Source organism: Pinus tabuliformis, chromosome 2_2 (assembly GCF_031772625.1).
Source record: "Pinus tabuliformis cultivar Carrire ecotype Pingquan chromosome 2_2, CPIR1, whole genome shotgun sequence".
Lineage (NCBI taxonomy): Eukaryota > Viridiplantae > Streptophyta > Pinopsida > Pinales > Pinaceae > Pinus > Pinus tabuliformis.
Genome location: NC_142300.1, coordinates 163,812,099 through 163,836,655, shown reverse-complemented (window position 1 = coordinate 163,836,655; position 24,557 = coordinate 163,812,099).

Here is a 24,557-nt window from a genome sequence, read left to right as displayed (position 1 = left end):
CATGCAGGAAGCACCTCATTGCAGCTGAAACAACAAATATGGGCAGAAATGGGATACCCAGTTCAGATACAACATCTGGTCAGTGGTAGGCGGTCTCTCCAGGATTGTAGATCGTTGGAAAGCTATGAGATTGGGCCAGGATCAATCATTAATTTAATCTTCAGATTGAGATGAGGGGCTCTGCCTCAGGGACAGACAAGCTCCTCAGGGGGAGATAAAGGAAAAAAAATGCAGCCTAGCACCAACCAAAGGGAGGTGTATCCTACAAAAATATTTTACAGGGCAGCAGAGATTCAGGACCCTCCCCAGATCAAGGCGGTCACATACCCAGGCCATACATCGTAGATCAGTCAGAGCAAACCCCAGCTTTAAACTTAGATTCTACAGGGCTTGATGAATTCATTAAGTCCTATGAAACGCAAGCTCTAATTTGTCGTTTCAACAGTTTCTGGCCTAAACCTTTGGATCTATTCCATTGGATCTTCACCAGCTGGACCATGGAATGTGATATTCATCTATGTTCAAAGGGGTTCTTCATAGTAAGATTTACATCCAAGGAAGTCAGAGATACAGTCATCAGTGCTGGGCCATGGTTTTGGGGAACATCCGGGCTGTTTATGACCCCATGGTTTCCAGATTTTGATCCAAATAAAATGACTGTAACCAAAATGCCAGTCTGGGTTAGACTATACAATCTTCCTCTGCATTTTTGGAACGAACGAGTGTTGGAAGGCATTGGGAACAACATAGGGAAATATATCAAAACAGACCTAGAAAGGATCGATGAAAGGATCTACACTTTCGCACGTATCTGTGTGGAAGTAGATTTAAGTAAAGGGCTGCCGGACAATATAAGGCTGATCTACAAACAACAGAACTGGTTATAGGTACTAGATTATGAAAACACCGCTTTCAGATGTAGGCTCTGTAAGCAGACAGGACACTTGCAAAGCTCATGTCCAGAAACCAAGAATAAAAAGAAGCAGTAGAAAGGGAAGCAGAGGAAAGGATGGCAATTTTCACCCCCAGATTCAGAGGACGAAGAATCAGAAGCAGCGGAGGAAGAGATCCCTGCAGAGAAGACCGAGGTATCTCAAGAAATGCAGAATCAGAAGGGAACCACATTAGACAATAAGGCAGAGATGGCAAGCGTGGATCCTAGCACGGGAGGCATCAAATGGCACCACCACTCAGATACATCAGATTCAGACAAATAAACTGGCCCACAGAATGCAGAAACATAGTTAGTCATTGCTTCGATCGAGCCCACTCAAGGAGAGTGGCGTAAGTTCGAAAAGAAAAAGGGGAGAAAAACTTGAAGCTTGAGTCCTACTCACAGCCAGAATTCAGTTTTTTTTGCCTCTTTCTTTCTCTCTCCTCTCTTCTCCTTTTCTTATTCTTTGTGCATGTTAGTCCTCTAACATTGTGTGGGGTGAAAAAGCACTCGAGCCCTTGTGGCAGCTTATGGAATGCTTCAATGCATCTGCTAGTGTATCTTTTCATTATCTCTTTAATAAAAAGTTACCGTTTTTTTCCTTGGAAAAAAAAAACATGAATTCAAATAAATAGGCCTAATCGGCATTTTAAAAAGTCATGTATTAATTGGTGTTTATTCTTCCTCAACCATTTAGTTATAGCCTAGGGGTCATGGTTCAACACTAAGGGACCAAAACCAACCCTTTTGAGAAAATTTGGGCAAATATATACACGTTAGAAGAGTATTACAGGAAACTACAAGATGTTACAGATTTACTACAAGAAGTTATAATTCATTGAATGACCAAGAAAATCAAATCCACATTGTATGGGAAATTTTTTTTTATTGAATAGGATGCATTAGGTCTCCATTCCAAGTGGAATCACTCAAAAAACCTCTGTCAACCCATGCTAAAAAATAACAGAAAATTACTAGTCTAAAATCTAGATATTCGAGAACTAGTGAGATAGTAAATCTATCAAATGCCTAACCTAATCAAGTGAAAATGCAATGGGGTAATTTTTTATTATTAACTATAATTATTTTTTATCTAATTCAAGTGGAATCAACTCAATTGAAGCTCATTAGCATATTCTAGAAAATAATATAAATTTACTGTTATTTGCCACAAGGGACTTCCAAAAATCTAAGTTTTGGAATAAGCAAACTAATCCAAGTAGCTCAATGATTAATATGACCTTCCAAAGCTATTAAAATGATGAAATTATCCTTATAATCCTTCAAAATAACTTACTTCAACCATTTAACTCAATCCTACAACAAAAAATCATTAATACTAAATGCAGAAATAGAAAAAAGACAAGAACACAAGATGCATGTGAATAAGAAGTGAAAAGAAAAAAAGTAAATGATAAAAAAGGGATCTGAGGCTCCTAGGATGGCCAAGCCCATGGAAAATTAGAGTCCTATGAAGGAGACCAAGATTTATAAGCTGAAAATGGCATCAATCTTCATTATTTCCATCAATACAATTGCATCCCTGCAAGAAATGAAAGTGGAGCTACAAGAATATGAGTTCTCTCCACAATACGACTAATAAAAACCAACCCATAGAGGAAAATTCGACTTGGTACTTATAAAAAATTATTAGGGAGCATTCCCCATGAAAGGAGGAAGATTTCCCCACTAAAATCCCTCAAATAGTGGAACTAGTTCCCAATACTAGGAATTTGCATTAAATGAGGACGAACACATTCCTAGATTTTCTCAATTATTGGAGCTCCAAAATCTGTGAAATAATTTTAGAATATCTTCTTGATTTATTATTAAATATTGATCTTCCTGTAGTAGGGAGAAAGTCCCTAAATTATCTTCTCCTCCAAATCTTCATAATATGCCTAATATTCTCACAATATTCCACAAAAATAAATAATATTATGCACACATATGCAATTATCAATTAACCTTCCTAATGAACATATTAAAGTTAAAAATACATTATCTAATGCAAAAACAGAGGCTTAATGTGCTGAAGTATGGTCAAATGGGCCTTATTTTATGTCTAATTTGGAGGCCCATCATACCCCCTTTTGAAAGTGTTGCTCATCCTCTGAGCAACTTAGTCATCTCATTGTGCCTCATTCATGGACCTGGTGGCCTCCCTAATTTGTACATTCCTACATTTTCCCCTTATGTAAGATGGGTTATTTAAGATTTTGGGTTTGGAAAGGTCTTCCACATCCTTTTCCAATCTCCTGCTACCTTTTTCCACCATTTGGAAACCTATGGAACCCTCAAAATGCCCTTAGATGAGATCTTGTAGTAAACTAGGACATCCTGTAGTAATTCGAGGAAACCCTGTGTGGAGTACTAAAGAAGGTATGTTTTTGATGATTATTTCAGTATCTTTTCATTGGAACTTACAAACCTTTTGTATCATGAACTAGGAAAATGATAAAGAATTATAATAAACCATGTGAGATTAATATGCAAGACGAAAATGCTAACAATTGTCATTTCCTTATGTAGGAAGGAGGAAAAACAAGAATTTGCCATTCCAAAGGAAAGTACAAGGACGGGTTAACCACTGTCCCTTTGACGGGAGACCGAATGCAAACAAGGCAAAGCAAATCAAAGTAAATCAGCTCGGGAAAGGAGGTGGAGATATTAGCTCAGCGCAGGAGAGAAAAGAAATGACTGAGGACTAACGGTTTGGCGAATCCCTCAGGATCCTTGATCCTGAGGGATCGTTGTTTTATCTATTTCTGCACTTAGATATCTCCGCTATCACCCTTATAAAAGGGGCAGCACTGTTAGCTCGAGGGAGAGTTAGATACGGTTATGATTTTATGTAATTTCTTTTAAGATCAAAACTTTGATCATCGAGTCTTGTTAAGAACTGGTTTATTGTAATTCTGCTCTATGCATTAATACAAACTTGGTTACTATTTCATCTCTGAGTCTGGAATAACTTCAAGCGGTGTACCCCTAGAGGCTAAGGGCCCAGCCCTGGAGGAAACTTGCTCCTGTATTGTTACGTTTGGTTTATGCGTGGTTTGCTTATCGACGTCATTTGGTAATCTGATTTGTTTTATAAGTTTACATCACATGCTCTGTTATGTTTAATTCATTAAGGCTTCTACAGACAGAACGATTGTATTGACTCTACATCATATTGCTGTTCTTTTAGGAGTTGATCTAATACTGCTAGTCTTTACAGAATACTGTTACTGTTCCATTACAGAGCCTTTGCGCTATGCACTTGTTCATTAACGTTACGGAATTCACCTTGGAAGTTATGTTCTTTGTGACTGTTGGATTTATGAACAATGCTGTTCTATTTTGAATTGCAGTCGTATTCTTTCTAACTGAGATCGATACTTGGATCAAATTACTATTTAAGTGTGATGTATGCGTATATGGTTTTCAAGCGTTGTTCCATAATTTATCAGTAATCAGTGCTGTTCCATTGGCGTGTGTTATTCAATATGCCCTTAAGAGTGAAATATTGTCGTTTGATTCTTGTAGATTATGATTAATGCATTGGACCTGATAGACTAAGATTGTTACTGCTTGTGAGACTTAGTTGTTGTTCTATTTCTTAGCTGCTGTTCCATTTCGGATTTGTTGTTCCATTTCAGACTTGCTGTTCGATTTCTTAATTGTTGTTCCATTTCTTATCTGTCGTTCCATTTATTGGTGTTGGCGTGAAGAATGATCTTAGGCTGTAGTGAGCATTGGCATCTACTGTCCAGCTCCCAGATCCATGATCTGTTCTCTGATTTCCTTTTCCATTAGTTTCCAAAGGGATGGGTTATTGCTACCGAACCCTTGACTGATAAGTTGCTTAGTCTTTTGAATGTGTGATTTAATCTTTTGAAGTGGTTAAGATGTAGACAATCATCCATTTACTCTTATATTTCTGAACACTATACTACTAGCATTACTCTGACAAATGATAGCCTCAGACTGAGACACTCTTTGAAATAACAAAACGTTCCCGGATTGACATATTAATGTGAGGTAATTAGAGGTGAAAGAGACCCTTTTTATAGCTCTACACCCTATAGCAGCCTGTTTAAACTTGCTTTCAATAGAAATGACAGTCTAAGCCTAGTGTAGGTCCTCAACTTGACTTCCATGCCCCTCAATGCCATTTTGGACAAGCTTTAACATGCCTTTCTCCCTTTTCTATAACATCTTTTAGGCCTTGGACAAAAGCTAGAAAGAGATTAGAGACCCCTTGGAAAGCCTCTTTTCATCACTACAGTTTGAGTTCTATTTTGATGGTGAATGTCTTCTTGCCTTTTGTTGCCTTCTCCTTCTCTTTTGTGGCGTAGATGATTGCCTAATGGGCTTTGGAGTTATATGTTTTGATTAGGTCTCTCTTAGGCACTCCCATTTTGGTTTTTAGCACAATTTTCTCCTTTCTTCCTTCTTGTAGCAACATTCTGCCTTCCTATAATAGTCATTCTGCCTTCTTGTAGTAGTCATTTCTTCTCTTTCAGGGTATTCTAATTGTATGGGAGTGATGAGAAATGATGTAGAGGGTTTGGAGGATGATGCTAGGTCTCAGAGGGAGTAGTGTAGGTTTGTGAAAATGGAGAGGATGTGCTCTCTGTGTTTTTCTCAAAAAAATTCAGGGTGAGACAGAGTGTAGGGTTTGTTCTTGAAAAATGTTAATTTTTTCTTATGAAATGGGATGGATGAATGATGGATAGATAGTGGATATGAAGTGGATGGAGGGATTGGAGTGCTTTGGGGACTTGGACTTTGTGCAAATTTCCTCTTTTAATTGTTGTCCCCACTCCTCAAAATCATCACCCTTCCTAATTTTGCTTTCCCACACTGCATGAGTGAGGGAGTTAGATGCAATTAACTAGTTGAGGGTGGCTAAGACTGTTGACACTTCCTTAGCTTTATAAAACCTCACCTCTCGTGCGTTGACAAAAAATTTCTAACTATAATACGCTCAAGAGAAGAGGTCAAGAATATTTCATACTTGTACCTACCAGATGGTTTTCAGAGAGGCATGCATGATGTTGAAGAGTTGATGATAGATCCATGCTTCCCTGGAGGTGCTAATTTTCTTTGCTTGCTTCTGCACAAGTCTTCATATCTTGATGATTCTTTGACTGATAAGGTTGCTGTGTGCAAGCTTCTTTCTAGTGCCCAAGCTGTTGCTGGTGGAGCTCTGGAAATAAGTCACAATTCCTGTAGGGATGCTAGAGCTCTCTATTTTCATGAATGGTGAAGGAGAATGCAGAAACAATCTGTTGTTGTTATAACACATGCTGCTACAGGGGATCCTGAAGCTACTACAGGAAACCTTGTAGCTATCTTTCCTTCATTATTTTTTTGCTTTTTTCACTTGGAGGGAGGTTGGGTGGAGGTGTAGGAGTTGAGAAATGGTGATGAAGGAGATGGAGTGATGGATGGATGAGGCCCATGATGATATGTCCTCTGGATTCTCCCTTTTTTTTCTGTATTTTTTCATATTTTCCTGTTTTTTTTTCTATTGATGGACACAGGGGTAGGTACGAACATGAGTGGATGTGGGTGAGAGATGGTGAGCTGTAGGGTCCTCTTTTTCAACCTAGAATAGTCCTGCTTCATTTTTTTCCAATTAGAACTCCTTTCCTGTAGGATTTCAGCAATCCTGTAGTACTACAAGATCTTTGTGTAGTAGCTACAAGAAATCCTGTAGAAATCGTGTTTATGCATATCCCTCAAATGGTAGACTAGATTGACTTGAAATTTTCTGAGCATGTTGAAATCATCATTATATAGCTCCCCATAAAAAATCTTGGCCAATGGATACATAATTCTCAAGAAGAAAAAAAATGGTTGTAGGTGATGGAGGTCGATTTCTCAAAAAATGTGCATTAGAATTTTCTGAAATTGCTTGGGCATGTTACCATCATCCCTATGCATATCTCCAAGAAACAAATTCGTAAATGAAAGCATGAATATAGAGAAAATTAAAAAATGGTTGTAGGTGATGGAGGTCAATTTCTCAAAAAGTGTGCACCAAAATTTGCTAAAATTGCTTGGGCATGTTACTATCATCCATATGCATCTCCCCCTGAAACAACTTAGCAAACATATGAATCGTTTCAAGATATGACAAAAATAATTTTATACTCTATGTATTTGTGTTTCCTGTAGTAACTACAGGATCTTCCTATAGAATTTTAGGACAACAAGGAAAATGAGTGGTAAAAGCTTGGGAATGATGAGTCGATGGTGGAAATAGATGAGGGTGATGGATTGGCATGGCCTTGGTTCTTCTGGAGCATCTGAGCAAAGGAGGAGAAAGTCCAAGTTTGACTTTCTTTAACTAAGCTTTTGATCAACTTTTTTTTTGGTGGTTAACTTGTTTTTGTTGCTTGTAGAGGTTGGAGAACACTTGAATTCATGAGAGAGAGATACATGGAGCAAAGTTTTTTTCTTTTTATGCCTACTAGCAGCCTCAATGAGGTTTTCAAGTAGTAGGTCTTCCTAGGCGCCTCAAAGGATGTTTTCACCTAGGATCTTTTCTTTTTACCTTATTTTGGTTTTCCCAACCCATTGACTGCCTCATGAAGGTTTTCAATCAATGAGCCAATCTCAGGTGCCTCAAAGGAGGTTTTCACTCGAGATTTTATTTTTTCTTTTATTTTTTATTTCTTTTCCTATCCTACTCTACTTGAAAAAACAAAATCATTTTCAAGTGTAGGAATACTTCTAATGGAGCCACTTGCATAACTGGATGACATATACAATCATGTGTAAGTTCGAATCATATTCTTTGACATGCACTTGAATGTAAGAGACCAAATGCTTTGAATTTGATGATATCAAGCACAGTTGAAGAAGAGAGAATTTCTGTAACTTAATGACTGTCTGGAACCATATTTCAATATAATTATGATTCCCCTTGCTCACTTGCTGATTTGGATCATCTTGGATGTCTTCTTATTCCATGAAATTCAGATCTTCTTCTTTTTTTTTATTATTCTCTTGAACACAAAGGATCTAATGGTAAACATGAGGGCACTTTCCCTATCTCTGATTCTGAGGTCTGTTGTTCATCAAGTGCAACCCATGATTCTTTGGTCTTCTCATTTGAATCTTATTTTTCTGCATGTTGTCCTTCAATGATATCAAGAGAATCTCTTTTTTGTGACACTCTTCATGAGCTAAGATGAATACCATTTACATCAAGAGGATATTTTTGGAAGTGTTGTACCTAAACATTGTAAGTGGGTTGAACTACTTCATTGTGTGGGTTCGGAAATGGTGGTACAGGTAGTTTAGTGGGAGTGGATATTTGAGATGGATGTGGTTGGGGTTGTAGTTGTGGTGGAGGTGAATGGTAGGGATAACATGGAGTTGGGTATGGAGAACATTGAGGATATTTTGGATGGCTCCCATAAGTTCCTTGCCAACCTTGTTGCCAAGATTGGTTTTGGGGTTGAGATGGCCAAGATTGCCAAGGAAAGGGTGTGTTCCAATTACTTTGAGATGGATGTGCATAAGCTTGAAATTGTGAATTAGGCTCTTGCCTCATATCAAGTTGAATAGGTTGCCATGGTCCTCTTGGAGCTACATAACATAGTTGCATTGGCAATTGACTTGCTCCATTCTCCTCTTGGTAAACTTCCTTCAACCTTGGTAATGAGGGGCAATATTTAACATGTGATTCTGCATGGACAACAAAAATATCAACATCTTCTTTTTCCTCATCTTGCATTCTTAACATTTCTACTTGTTTTCTTAGATTTCTAAGAATTTTTGTTTTAAAGTCATCAAACAAATTTCCACGTTTAACTTGACTTACCGATCTTGATGTTGATTTACTTATTCTTTCCCTTCCTCTTGATATGTGTTTGCATGTTTCAAAAATTTCTTTAAATGATAATTGGTATACATCACCTCTACTCATGAGATCAAGGAGATCAATCCAATCATTCCTAATTGTTCTAAGTAAGAGGGTTTTTAGTGTGTCAGATCCAAAATGATGTAATTTTTCCCTCTTAAAACTATACATGAACCTCTCTATTAGAGCCTCAAGGCTCTCATGTAGGAATTTACAGCATAACTTTCTTATATAGAACACCAAAGGACACTGCTCACAAACAGATCATAGATCAATACACCAGTATTCTTGATGTGCTTAAAACCCTCAAAGAGGGAAACAATCCATGGCTGAGCCAACGCAGCCACTTCAGACAATTTATTAATGTAAAAGAAAGAAAATTTACATAATATTCTCTCATGAACGGTCACCCTACAAATGACCCTCCATGATCTTTAAATAGAGATCATGGACCAATCGAGTGTTAAGCCATGGATCAAGTGTCGGTAATACTGAGGAGAGAATGAACCGTTCGACCAATTCATGTCTATAACATATCGTGACTGTTGGATTGTAAGTTACAAAAGTACATAGTAAAGAAACACACTTTACCTAACTCTACACTAGACCAAGTTATACTTAACTATTTCCTATGTGTCGGAATATCCTAACATCCCCCCTTAAGAACAACTTGGGATATGATTGAAAGATGTACAAACATGACACAATAGGAGAAGGAAGGAGGTATTAGAGTCTATCACCAATTAGTGACAACTTCCTGAACTCCAACCATAAATCGAATTTTAGTAAACTTCGCCTCTAGAGCCTTTGTAAAAATGTATGCAACTTGATCATTTGTTGAACAATATTGCACTTCAATAACATGGTCATGAATGAGCTTTCTGATGAAGTGAATGTGCAGTTCAATTTCTTTGTTGCACTAATGTCAGATTGGATCTTTGCATAGTTAAATGGCACTTTGATTATCACACCAAAGTGTAGTTGGATGTTGCTGCTGAAAGACAAACTTTGATAGGATCTGACGAAGCCACAAGGCTTCCTTACTAGCTTCTATGGTGCCACGATACTCTGCTCCTGCTGAAGAAAGAGAAATGGCACTTTTTTTCTTGCAAGCCCATGTAATAGGTCTAGAACCAAGAGTGAAGACATAACCAACAGTAGACTTTCGATCATCAGGGTCACCATCCCAATCGGAATCAGTGAAACCAACCAATAGAGGAGATGCTTCTGCATTGTAATGAATCCCAAACTGAACTCTACCTCAAACATAATGAAGTATTCTTTTAGCTTCTTTCCAATTACTTCCATGTGGGTTTTGCATAAACCAAAAAATAAGGCCAACAAAAAAGGAAAGGTCAGGACAAGTATGGGTCAGATACAAAAGTTTTCCTACAAGCTGACGGTATAAGGTAGAATCAACTTCAGGGGAAGTACAAGTGACTGAAAGTTTGACTCCAAGCTGAAATGGAGAAGGGGCTAGCTTACAATCTTCCATGAGAAAGTGGCATAGAATATCACATGCATACTTGGACTGGGAAAGGGAAATGCCTTCCTTGGATTGCAAGACTTGAAGACCAAGAAAATAATGCAAGTGTCCTAAGTCTGTCATTTCAAACTTCTTTTTAAGGCTAGACTTCACATGGTTTATAAGGTTGGGATCACTACCAATAAGGATAAGGTCATCAACATAAAGAACAACAATGATAAAATACTTATCCACTTTCTTAGTGTAGACAGTATTGTCAGAATGACACCTAGAAAAGACAGTATCTAAAAGAAAGCTATCCATTTTGGCATACCACACTTCAGGGGCTTGCTTGAGACCATAAAGGGATTTCTTAAGCCAACATAGAAGGTTGGAGTCTGTTTTTATAAAGCCAGGAGGTTGTTCCATATAGATTTCTTCATGCAAGTCCCCATGCAAGAAGGTAGATTTAACATCCATCTAATAGACTTCCCATTTGAAAGAGGCAGCAAGGGAAAGAACAAGGTAGATAGAGTTCATTTTGGCAATAGGGGAGAAGGTTTTAGAATAGTCAATGCCTTCAACTTGTGAAAAACCCTTAGAAACAAGATAAGCTTTATGTTTATCTACTTTTCCATCTCGTCCAAACTTGGTTCTGTAAACCTATTTTCATCTAACAAGTTTTTGTCCCTTTGGAAGAGGAACAAGATCCCATGTATCATTTTCCAATAATGAAAGATATTCTTCATTCATAGCTACGTCCTAATCTGGATGGCCTGAAGCTTCTGCAAAGGTGTCAGGATCATAATTCATTAAAGCTTGAGATAGCAAAGGAGAGGCTCTATCGAATTGAGAACGTGTTGTTACACAACATTTTGTCACTGTCCCTATACTCCCCATTCCTTGATCCCAGAGGACCTCTACAGTGAACCCTACATGCTTTCCCTTCATGAATAAACTCCCATCGTGTCCCTCTTCATGAGCAAAACAATTCCCTTTTGCACCATTTCCCCAAAATCTTCTGTTTTTCCTAGTTTACAAGACCAACGCTAATGGTTGTTGTCCTCCTCACGCCAATATGCAAGGATTACCACTATCCCTAGTGCCGACCGATGCGACTGATCTTTTTTCCAGTCGCGTCGGTCCTCTTATGGAATTTTTTAAAATAAAGAGCCGAAGCTTCCAGCTCCAGAAGCTTCATAACAGAAGTCTGGTAAATGGTTTGGCTAGATGGGGTCAAGGATGTCAGTTTGGGCTCCTTCCCCCTATAAGGATGGAACTACCTCAAGGGATAAGACCTTCTCCCATGAGAAGAGGATCCATCTCCCATCCATCCATGCTATATAAACCTCCATTTTTCCCAAGCACAAGCTAGTGTTAGTGTTGAAGGGTTAATGTTGGTGTGCTAGTGCTAATTAAGTTTGGAGTAAACAACAAGCTATTCATAGTTGTAGATCTCTAGTTGTGTGAGGGAGAAGTGTGAATTTTTTTTAGTGTGAAGCCTAACGGGAAGAGCCTTAAAACTATCATTGTTGAGGCCATCATGGAATGCTAGCAAAAGTGTGTGGGAACCTAGTTTTGTGGGAGGAGAACGACAGCGTCAAGACAATGGTTGTAATCTCTTCTTGATTCAATATATATGAAACTATCAGTTGATTTCCTACATGATGTGTTATCTTACATGTTCATAGCTTAATGTTTCTTGACTTGTTAAGTAGGTTGAATTACAATTTTTCTATTATCACGGTTGTTGTTTGATGTTGTTTACTTGTTTCAGGTGTTTGAAGAAGGAAACGAGAGATAACTGGAGTGAGAAAGCAAGGACATCATCAAACAGGATAAATGTACTAAGAGGTAGGCCCTCTTAATTGGTTCTAACCTAAGGAAATCTTCCATTGAATGTATCGATTGTGGCTAGACCCATTATCAGGTTAGAGGAATTGTTTGTGTCTGCACTCATAATTTTACTTTACAACAAATTGGTGACCATACTGGGGAGCCAATCCTTATGTTTGTCTTGTTTGAGATTTCATGGTTTTGTGTGAACTTTTCTAGTTCCACTTTTTCCCTTTGGTTCTATTTGTTTTCCTTTTCTTACTGGTCTGATTTTAAAATTCATAGTAGCAAATCTGGTCCCAACTTTAATTTTTTTCATTTTTTTCTTGGTTCCCTCGCTCAGCGCGCTTAATATAAAAAACCGTCGTGTCGATCAACGCACTATGATAAAAAACAGTTGCTTCGACCTCCCTATAGCGCTTGTTTTCAGTTAGGCAGTCACTCCGATGCCTGTAAGTGAAGATTAGGGTTTGTCCCCAATCTTGGCCAGTGTGTTTTTCTCTCATGATTTCGACCCTGTAAGCCTTTTAGACTATTTTCTCCCTGACTAGAAAGCTGATTTTCATTGGTTTTGTCTGCTTGTTAATTTGTCATCTTTCTTCTTGATTTCTTGGGTCATTGGGTGGTTAGTGGCACTAGGTCATCTAGATTTTCATCCATTCAACTGATTATGAACTCAATGAGTCGAGTTGTTGGTGCTTTTACTCGCATTTCGTTTACAGTCCTGTTCCAGCTTTGACCTCCATTAAACAAGTTTGATAAGTTTTCGTTTGCTTGTCTAAATGTTTCTTTTCTGGCATGGATCAGATTGCTTGTCTTTTTTTTGGTAAATTCGGTGTTTCATTAGTCTGAACGAGTTCCTATTTTTGCGTTTTCATTTTCTTGAAGAGCTAATTGTTTCGAAATTTTTTTCATTGAAGTGTTGTATGTGAAAAATTCATTTCGTTGTTTCATGAAAAAGTATGAAATTCTAGTTTGTTGCATCAGTACGCTATGCTAGTCAGCATCATTAAAGACTAGGATTGCTTGGCATTTGAAACGAAAAATAACTCTTTTTGCTTTTAGAAGGACTATTAGAAATGTACTTGTCAGGAAATTAGGAATTGGAATGTATTTTTCCTTTGTTTATTTTCTCAAAAAGTGAAGTAGTGAAAAATCATTTTTCTTTCAGTTGCTTGGTTGTTTGCACTTGATTGTGTGTTTCCTAGCCTCTCTAGTGTAGACAATTCATCGAATTGAAAGGGTCTTGTCTCATTTAGTTGCATTTAAGGTTTTTCTAGTCACATCGCTAAGGCCTAAAAACTGAGACATAACTCAAGATAAACTTTAAAATGAACTCAATTAACCTAAGGTACATTTGAAATCTAAAGATCATATCGAGAAGGTCTAGGCTAGAGATGTGTTCCAGCATCTTTAAACCTAGTAGCTGTCATTAGCTTCGGCATTAGACAACGCTAGTACGGTTTTGTGCTCTCCGTACCATTGAGTATATAATGGGAGACTCCTCTAGGCTGCAATCCTTTATCCATAGGAAGCCGAGTCGGCCACCTCACAAACGTGATACACCAAACACAACATTCAGGGAGATTGCCTACTCGTACTTCTCGGTTCAAAAGGGAGGTATTCTGTAGTTCACAGTTTCCTGGTAATCCTTTTTACCTAGATCATCCAGAGCAGTCATTTGATCTTTTTGAATCATTAAACTTAAAATATCATTCGAGCACTTATCCTTTCGAGCTCATTTCCAATCGAAAGCGATAGAGTCATCTTTGTTTCTTTCGCGACTCTTAAAAAATGAAAGAGCACCAGTCTATTTATGTGTCTTAATAAATTGACTGCCCATAATCTGATAACACCCTGTTAGTCTTTTCTAGACCAAATCGTGAGTTTCCCTTAAAGAACATTTTAATGCCTTGGAGTTTATCTCTCTCTTTTCCTGTTAACTAAGACAAGTTCATGGTGGCTGAACCATCTGGTTCACCTAGTTCCTCTTCCTCTCCTCCATCTGAAAGATTCCCTGAGGAGCCGTTTCATGAACTACCAGTGTCACTCGAGGACCAAGGTGTTAAACTTGAAATTGTTATGAGCATTCAACCTTTTTCATCATGTCCTCCGCCTACTTCAGATACTGGGTCACCTACTGATTTTGGCCCAGAATCTCCGAACAATCCCGTTCAAACTCCTAAGAGTTTGCCAACCACTAATGATCAGCTTGGACTGGTTATCTATCCTCCAAATCCTTTGTTTGACCCTGTTGTGATATGACCATAGTGTCTGTACCATTTGTATGATCAGCCGAGTGTTCCTTTGGAATTATCCCCTTGTACTTCTTAGGTCGTTCGTCGTCGTTTGTTCCCAAAGATGGAACTCGAAGGCGATGCTCCAGTCACCTCTTCGGATGAGTCAGAAGTTTCTACTCCACACAATGTCGAGGAGGAAGAACATCCCTTTCCTCTCAAAGGTTTCCCCTATACAAGGAGCATTCCCATTAGTGTGTATCGAGAATTATCGCCAAATAATGTATCCTTGGCATAGTTGGTTTCGGGTACACATAGTGCCTCATTAATTTACCATAACCTTGTTTGTGCATTTCGCACCATACCTACTACAGGTTCGTTCATTGCGAAATCGACTTCCCAATAGGTTGTTACCTCAGTCCCGGTGCAACCCACCATTATGAACCCTCTTGTATCATCCGTCCCAGTCATCCGTCTAGTTCAACCAATGGTCTCGAGGAATGTCTTTGTCAGTTCCTCCATCCCTCCGGTCAGTGGCCAAGCTATGCCTCCGCCTGGGGGGCAGAATCTGAATGTTTCTATGGTGTCAGGTGCCACCAATGTGAGTGGCTCATAGGCTCACATGCTTGGTATGAACCAGCCTTCTTCTAGCGTTATTCAAAACCCTGCTGATCCTACTAGATCGAGCAATTTCCAGTACTACCAAGTTCAAAATCTCTTTGGTCCGTCTAGGTCAAGCAATGTCCAGTATCAGCAGCCTTATGAAACTCAAGTCCAATACCAAACTCCTTACATTTCATATGGTTCTCATGGAATGGTTAATAAACCTTACACCCTTCATTATGGGTAGTACGTTCAACCTGGATCATCCACTTTCAAGGGTGGCTATGGCCATATTCAGTTCAGGAATTTTCCGGGCACTGTTCAAGTACCCTTGCAATAGTAAGGAAAACCTCTACAATAACAAGGACAACCTTTGTTATTGTAAGGGCAACCTTTGTTGCAGCAAGGGCTATCCGCACAATATCAAGGGCAAATTATCCCGCAGAAAGGTCAACTGCAACAACCGCAAGGGCAACCCTTGCAATCGTTGCAGCGAACCGTGTAGCAACAGATGCACTATGCTCCACAAACCTCCCAGCCCATGTCCTCATAGGGCCAACCTCTATAGCCCCAGGGACAAATTTTGCAACCGCAAGGCCAACCCTGGCAGTAACAAAACCAACCCGGGTAGCATCAACCCTTGTATACATATCAGCAGAGCCAACCCTTGCAAGGGCAAGGCCAGGGTCAAGTCTTACATCACCAGGCCCAAAATCATAATGTCCTATGTCAATAGGTCCATAATCCTCTTGGCCAAGGGCAACAGGTACAAAACCCTAATGTCCTAGGTCAACAGGTCCATAATCCTTTTAGTTAAGGGCAACAGGTACATAATCCCTATGTCCAAGGGAAACAAGTGTATGATCCTTATGCCCAAGGGCACCAGGTCCAAAATCATCTTTTTCAGGGACAACAGGTTCACCACCCATATGTTTAGGGACACCAGGTACAATACACATATGTCCAACGTTAACAGGCTCAACAACCTCTTAACTCGTACGTTTCTTATCAGCAACCTATGATTGGACATTTTCAAGGTATTCAAGGTCAAAATCCTCCCTATGGACAAGGTAAACCACAATGGGGGAAACATCAAATGGCATATGGCCAAAATCCCCCACTATGGGGCAAAAATCCTTATCAGCAGGGATGGGCTCCTCCACTTGGACCTGCTTACCGACCTCCAATTCCTTTCAATACTCAATTACCATTCTTGGCCATAGTAGAGTTGCCAGATGTGTCTTGCCTTACGAATGATCCAATTCTTCATTCACCATATTGGCCTTTGGTTCCGTCCAAGATCCCGAGAGATTGTCTGAAATTCGATGGGAAAGCAAAAGAAGATCCTCAAGCCCACGTGATGACATATCACCTTTGGTGCTCTTCGAATTCTTATGTTGACGATTCCATTCGTCTTTGTCTTTTCCAACGAACCCTCATAGGTGCTACAACCAAGTGGTACATTGAGCTTCCTTGAAGTACTTACCATGACTTTAACTCTTTAGCCATGGATTTCCTCACGCATTTCCAACTGCCAGTTCGCTATGAAACTGGCACCTATTTGCTCACATCGCTTAAGCAAGATACTGCGACACACATATCCGATCACATCCATGAATGGAGACATAGATGTCACCTGATAAAATTTGAGATTGTTGATCAGTTGCTCATTGAATGGTTCACTAAGTCATTCGTAGTCCCAATTGCTTGCGATATAGTTATGCGTGAGTGTGTTACTGAAGAACATGCCATTGCTCGTGCCCAATACTTAGATCTAGTTTACTTTCAATCTAGCACTTTGTATTAGTTATTATCCGATGCTCCATGGCCATCATCTTATCCCACGACATCAAAGTCGCAGGCTACACCTCCTATTGATGGAGTCATTAGTTTAGTGTCCCAGGCCCCTACTAAATCTTCTCCCAAAAGGAAGTAGGTCTCGAACACTGTTTCCAATAGTTCTTCACAAAATCCACCAAGCCCTGGTAAAACCTTAGAGGTCAACGCTGTCGAGTCTACCACAGTGGAAAAATGCTCGAAAGGTAAGAAGAAAGGCAAAGGCAAGGATAAAGCTGATGCCCCAAAACAAGGCCCTCCCAAATCGTTTGCTGGTGAATCTTCAATAATGGAAACCTAAGTATCCCTACCTCTTTTGCGAGGAGGATCACTATACCAAGGATTTTCCCTGACGATCTGAAGTTAGTCGTTTGCTCAAAAGGACCCAAGCTATCTTAAAAGAGCCATTTCTGTCTCAACAGACCCAAATGGTAGACTAGCCTCAATCATCTTCTTCCTCTGGATCTCAATTGTTCATGATGAGTATGCCTATTAATGTAGCTACTAGATCAAAAGATTACCAAACTCCTGCTCTGACAGTTGGGAAAGAGAAAGAAGCCACCCCTTCTTCTTCTACCTCGAGTTCTGGCCCTCTTCATATCGAGCGCCCTAACCCTGATTCCACTATATGGCCACCCTCTCGAGGTGTGCTAAGGAAATCCTCGTACAATCCCAATGCCTGAGCTGCTCAGCACTACAATATTGTTGAGGATTTGGCTCAGGCACCGTCAGCTATGTCGGCTCTCGAGGTGCTCCAAAGCTGCCCATCACAGTGGAAATATTTACTGTTGGCTATTGGGGGTATTGATCCCACCGATTCCAATTTGATATGTTTTGATCTAGAGAACCATGTTCCACATCTGCCTCATCAGATTTCCTTTCTCATTTATGTAATCATCAATGAGAAGACCATCCATAGGACTGTCATTGATGAAGGTGATTCCACCTGCATCATGTCAATCGCATGCTAGAAGGACATTGGTTCTCCTGCTTTGAACCAATCCCAAAACATTTTGGAATATTTTGATGGGCACAATTCACGACCCTTCGGTGTCTTACCTAACCTTGCCATTACTCTGGAGGGCAATACAGTACAAGTCGATGTAGATATTTTCGACGCTAATCTAAATTACAATCTTCTACTCGGCCGGAGCTGGACCCATGTTATGCATGTTGAAGCCTCTTCCCTATTCCGCGTGATTCATTTTCCCCATCAAGGGAAGATTGTCACTATCAACCAACTATCCTTCTTTGCCTCATCCTCCTCGGATGGTAATGTTCCGTACGTCAAGCACACCGGTGCTCCCTATGAGAGTGTGGGGGAAGTATTTTCAAAGATTCTGCCTTAATAGGAATTTTTCCACTCCCAACTCCTCATGTTGCCTCTGTCAACATGGTCTTGGTCAAATCTGACCCTTGGGTCATACCTTCACCAAATCTTATTGATACATGGGGCGAGTTTATGCCGCTTAGTCCTACTAAAATCAATTACGTGGAAATTGTGTCGGCCTCAAGTTCTGCATCCTGTGATTCTTCTATTTCGAAGACCTCTCTCAATATGTATTCTCAATCACTGTGGCTTGGTGCTTTAGAATTGATTGATCCCTTAGCCGAGATTTTTCTTACTGATGATGGTATCATGGAAGTAATGTCTCTAGAGGAACTACCATAGAACGATACTCATCATCATTTCTTGTTCCTGTCTATCCCGACGGTCATGTCTATGTGTCTTGAGCCGTTTTCTTCTTAGCTTCCTATTGACATGCCAGTTTCGCTTGACATTGTCAAGCTCTTTCAACTGAGGGCACCTTTATCCCTTTATGGATTCAAGATTTTTTTGCCTCCCTAAGTTTTTACTGATTTCCCATTTTTTCAATGTGGTTTTCATCTGAATCATAACTGTCCCTCGCCCTGGGGGCATGGGGGAAATGCTTATATGAGTTCTACTCTATTATTTGGCCAAGTCGATGCTTACTTGTCATGACAACGGTAAAACTCTAGTGTTCATTTTTGTTGATTGATTCCCTAAGTCACAGCATGGACTCTCTCCAGAAGTACTATGCTTAGGTCATATTGCATGGTTAGTTGTGTACATTAGTGTTCATTCATTTTTGTGCAGTGTGGTTTGGTGTGTTAGTTTTCAAACAAATTTCTTGTTTACTATGTTTTCCTTGCTTTGCAAATGTCTGTGACTCCACACATCGGTTTTGTTTATGGTGCTTATCGTAGTACTCGAAACTTATCATCCATGACATGGGCTATTTATGACCCTAACGATGAGTTGATTGATATTCAAGGTATCTGTTTAGGTCGCACAACTAACAGCATTGCTAAATACAGTGCAGTCATCGAACTGTTGTCAAAAGCCATTGCTCTTGACATTCAAGAGTTGGTTGTCAACCTGAATTTACAACTTGTCATCCTTCAACTTAACAAGCAATATTCTGTCAGAAACCCTCAAATATTGAGAATTTATCTTTGTATTCGTCTACTGGAAAGGCATTTTGATTATATTACATATCATCATATTCCTAGACACATGAATACATTGATAGATGCATTAGCTAATTATGTTTTGGATAGACATTTACGAAAAATGTGAAAAGATAAAACATATCATTTGTACCATAGTAAGCAAGAAAATAAAACACACACACACACGCACACACACACACACACACACATATATGGTGATAATGTTTGATACATCAAACCTCCAAAAAATAATATATGTGTCAAAAATAACATCGGTAGCTCGCAGGCCTCATCTATCCGTGGCACACAGGCCTAAAAAAATGTAAATGTTGGACCTAGGAACTAATCAGCATGGTGATCGTGGTAGCATGACACGACTCATGCAACACGAGTTAGCAATCAGTAGATCTAATCAGATACTCCTATCGTGTGTCTCTGGTACTGGCAAGGAATGTCTCCCACTCAAGCATACTCTGGGATACCACAAGTCAACCCCTCAAGGTTCCTCGCAATATCGTCCTTGTTTTCACTCCCCTCTTGATAAGGAGTGACAACATCAATCAGGTGGGCAACGTGTTTGGCTATTGGGTACATCCCAACATGACGCTCTAGTCCAACATCTGCATTAATGAAGTGAAATTTTATGAACACATATATATCAAAAACAGTTAAAAAAACACAAAATTAAAAAAATGATTTTTTACCTTCGTCATCAAAATCCTCTCCATTGGTAGCAGCATGTCCGGATCTCCACAAAAGTCGGTGCCACTGTATGGCCAGTCCTCCACGATGATATTCTGTCATCATAGCCATGAAAAGAAGGCAAGCCTATATGACATGTGCTAGCCCCTAGTGATCCTGGGCATCAAATGACTCTAGTCGGCCATCCGCGGATTGCATGGTATGGGAGGATCTACCTCAGTCAACTGGTATTGGAACAGTGGTACCCATTCCAAGAAAAAGGTCACTAGTATGGATCCAAAGAAAAATTTCTTTAGATTCCCTGCCTTAGCTTTGGTCAGCTGGCGTTTTATGTTGATCTTCATGGCCTTCACCTAGTTGAAGATCGTCGGTGTTGCGTAATCGATGGCATATAGGAATTTCAACTTGTTAGTCTCATGCATTGCCTAGGACCCCGTCACTTTGTTGATAGTCAATAGTAGCACTCTCAGTGTCAGATCATGAATGGTGTAAATATCAATCTTTCCACTCTTGGATTTGAGGGCTTTAGGGCAATGTTCGACAAGCAACATTGATATGCTTGCCCCAATTGGTCATGACCCATGTAAGTTGACTAGTTCCCCTCTTTGGGACAGTCTTATGATGAAATATATGTCTGAAGTTTCTAACTCTAGCTCTTGGTCACCAATGATGAATATCTCCCGATTTATGTCCCAGAGACTAATCAAGTACCAAAGCAACTTAGGTTGGGCCCGCATCCTTGGCGTGAGAAATAATTTGAGGAGCCCACAGGCCCTCAAAGATTCCAGGCAATTTGGATCATTTAGTGCCTGGGTGTCCACATCCTTGTGCTCACGTTCTTTCCAGTCTACCATTTTCAGCGATTCTTTCCTGCAAAAACCATAGATTTAAGTCAATAATCATTTTTGACCCATCAATTTCAAATTTCAATGGTGGTTTTAAGGGGAAATAGGTTTTTTTCCCTATTCACGGTGCCAGCGCACCTGTTTTAAAAATAATTGTGCTAACAACGCGATAGGTTGTGTTAATTACCCTTAGTCGGTGCGATTCCATGCCTAGAAGTCGTGCCAACCGAGGGCAAATAACTTTTAATAAATCCTCCCTCGAAAATCCCAAAAATGGTTAAAAACAGGAATAAATGGTATGAAAATGAAGCTTAGGGCTTTAGCTCTTACCTATAACTGGCAGCTCAATGAATGACCTCCTAGATCTCCCGCAATATGCTCCAGAACAATTAGGGAAAAAGTGAGTAAAAATCCTTTCACAACAAGGTGAAATAGTAAATGGAAAAAAATATTTACTTTTCCTCCTTTTTATTTACTTTTTCATGAAATATTAGGTTTTTGTAAATATTATGACCTATTTTGCCTCAAAAATTGGATAATTTACTTTACCTTTTTTGTGCAGCGACACGTGATGGATGTTCGACGATGATGCTGAGTCACGTTTCAGCTCTTTCCTTGACTCATAAAACTCATATGAAAAGATTGTTGAGTATTTTTCCCTTTTGACTCGTAAAAGAGAATAAAATAGGGGGTTCACTTTAAAGCTCTTTTCCGACCCTTTAAAAGAGAAAATGTAGCTAAGCTCTTGTCGTTTCAAACTCGTTAACTGATGTGAAACATCATGTGCCCAATATAAGTTTACCTCTTTTTCGGGCTGGGGTGCACTATTACGAAAAAGGTACTCCTTGACTAAAATGGTCAAGCAATTCTCTCGAGTATCGTTTTCTACCTTTTCAGGCTCAAGAGACACAAATTTACGAAAAGGGACCATGTGGAGTTTTCTTTTCCATGTCTTTTTCAAACTCTCTAAACATGAAAAATATATTGAGTTACACCTTTGTCAGGCTCGTTAAATATTAAACGACATCAGATTCGTCACCATGATGAACGTGAGCTTCTCCTTCCTAGGGCTCATTAAACTTACTAGGTCGGATTCGTTCAAAGGATGAACTTGCAGTGCAAGCATATGCTATCCCCATCAAGCTTGCGATTAAAAAATAATTGGGGTACCTTCTAGAAATGGTGGGGGAAAAATTTGGAAATCTAATCAGTTGCATCAGTAGCTCACTCTTGAACATGACACTTTCTGCTTCGTGTCAGGTTGGGATATCCTCCTTTATATCATTGACCTCCCTGGGTTTGGTTGTTCATTTTTCCTTCCATTTGATCTCTTCCATGTCATCATGACCACCAATCCTATGGATCCAAAATCTACCAAACTTCTAGTCGTGTCGCTGATATGTTCAAGAGTTTTCCTTCTACAATTACACTTACCTCTGATTCTCTGTATCATCCAAAATCATTTTGCATCCTTTGTCTCGTGTCGATGATGTGGAATACATTATGGCCCTCCTTCGACATGTTCACTTCCTGTCGACTTCAACTCATTATTCGGGAAGTTGACCCAGAGACTCCCTTCCAGTGCCTTAGAGTTTTCATGCCCTAATGTCAAGTTCTTCGCACTTGACGACAAATTCACATCATTGGCTTTTGATCGAGTGATTTCACGAGTGTTCGACTTCATTTCCTCTATTCAAATTCCATGGATTTTGTTGATAATACCTTGAGGGCCATTGTCGTTATTGGTGGTTTCGCTCACGCTTGTTAACAATTTACATCATTGACTGATAATCAAGCGATTTTGTAGCATGTTCGATGTGAACACATCTATTCACATGTTAGAATTCGTACTTTGATCGGGTCGTGTTGGAGCACAAGACCCTGGACTCAAATCACAAAAGTCTAGGTTGTGAAGTGATGTGACATGGTTATGTTGATATACATGTCTCTTTCATATGGGTGGATGTGACCATACCATGAGTTATAATAAGTGATCCTTCTCATTATTGAATCGTTATGACCATACCTTAGTTTGATTATGATCCTCTTTAACGGATGGTCGTGTCCATGCCGGAATCCATGCACATAATCATTCTCTGGATGGTTGCATCCATACTACAATTCATGTATCATTTGATAGAGTTTTCAGTTATGTAAACGTATCTATACTTGCTTGCAGGTTTTCCGACGACATACTACAATTCCCTGCACTGATTCATAAAGCATTTAATCCCTCACTCTAGTTTGGCCTTCATGCTTTAGGGGGCATCTGTTACACAACATTTTGTCACTATCCCTGTACTCGTTGTTCTTTGATCCTAGAGGACCTCTACAATGAACCCTACATGCTTTCCCTTCATGAAGAAACTCCCATTGTGTCCCTCTTCATGAGCAAAACAATTCCCTTTTGCACCATTTCCCCAAAATCTTCTGTTTTTCCCAGTTTACAAGACCAACGCTAATGGCCCTTGTCCTCCTCATGCCGATATGCAGGGATTAACACTATTTCTAGCACCGACCGAAGCAATTGAGCTTTGTTCCAATCACACCAGTCCTCTTATGGAAAGTTTTTAAAATAAAGATCCGAAGCTTCCAGCTCTTGAAGCTTCATAATAGAAGTTTGGTAAATGGTTTGGTTTGATGGGGTTGAGGATGTCAGTTTGGGATCCTTTCCCCTATAAGGATGGAACTACCTCAAGATATAAGACCTTTTCCCATGAGAAGAGGATCCATATCGCATCCATTCATGCTATATAAACCTCCATTTTTCCCAAGCACAAGCTAGTGTTAGTATTGAAGTGTTAGTGTTGAAGTTTTAATGTTGGTGTGCTAGTGCTAATTAAGTTTGGAGTAAACATCAAGCTATTCATAGTTGTAGCTCTCTAGTTGTGTGAGGGAGAAGTGTGAATTTGTTTTAGTGTGAAGCCTAAAGGGAAGAGCCTTAAAACTATCATTGTTGAGGCCATCATGGAATGCTAGCAGAAGTGTGTAGGAACCTGGTTTTGTCGGAGGAGAATGACAACGTAAAAAAAATGGTTGTAATCTCTTCTTGATTCAATATATATGCAACTATTGATTGATTTCCTACATGATGTGTCATCTTACATTTTCATGGCTTAATGTTTCTTGACTTGTTAAGTAGGTTGAATTACAATTTGTCCATTATCACAGTTGTTGTTTGTTGTTGTTTACTTGTTTTAGGTGTTTGAAGAAGGAAACAAGAGATAGCTGGAGTGAGCAAGCAAGGACATCATCAAATGGGATAAGCGTACTAAGAGATAGGCTCTCTTAATTGGTTATAACCTATGGAAATATTCCATAGAATGTATCGGTAGTGGCTAGACCCATTATCGGGCTAGAGGAATTGTTTGTGTCCGCACTCATAATTTTACTTCACCATAGTGTACGTCGCTGATCTGTAGGATCATCTGCAAGAGTACCTGCTGCATCCCGAGTAGCACAGACCCATTTTGGAAGTTGTTAGGTCCATATACTACTAGTGTAACCCCTTATTATTATTAGTACAATCCCCTTATTATATTGTTGTTCCCATGTAGTCCCCATATTGTTATTATTATGCCACATAGAAGCCCACTATTGTTATTATTGTGCCCTTACATTATTATTTTTATGTCGTCTTTGATTGTATTATGACCCCTTAGACTCCTATATAAAGAAAGGAGGTCTTGTCATTTGTATCAACAAAGAATTGTTCACTTGTGTAATGTAAAGGAGGTTTCCCCCTTGAAGAGGCTTATTT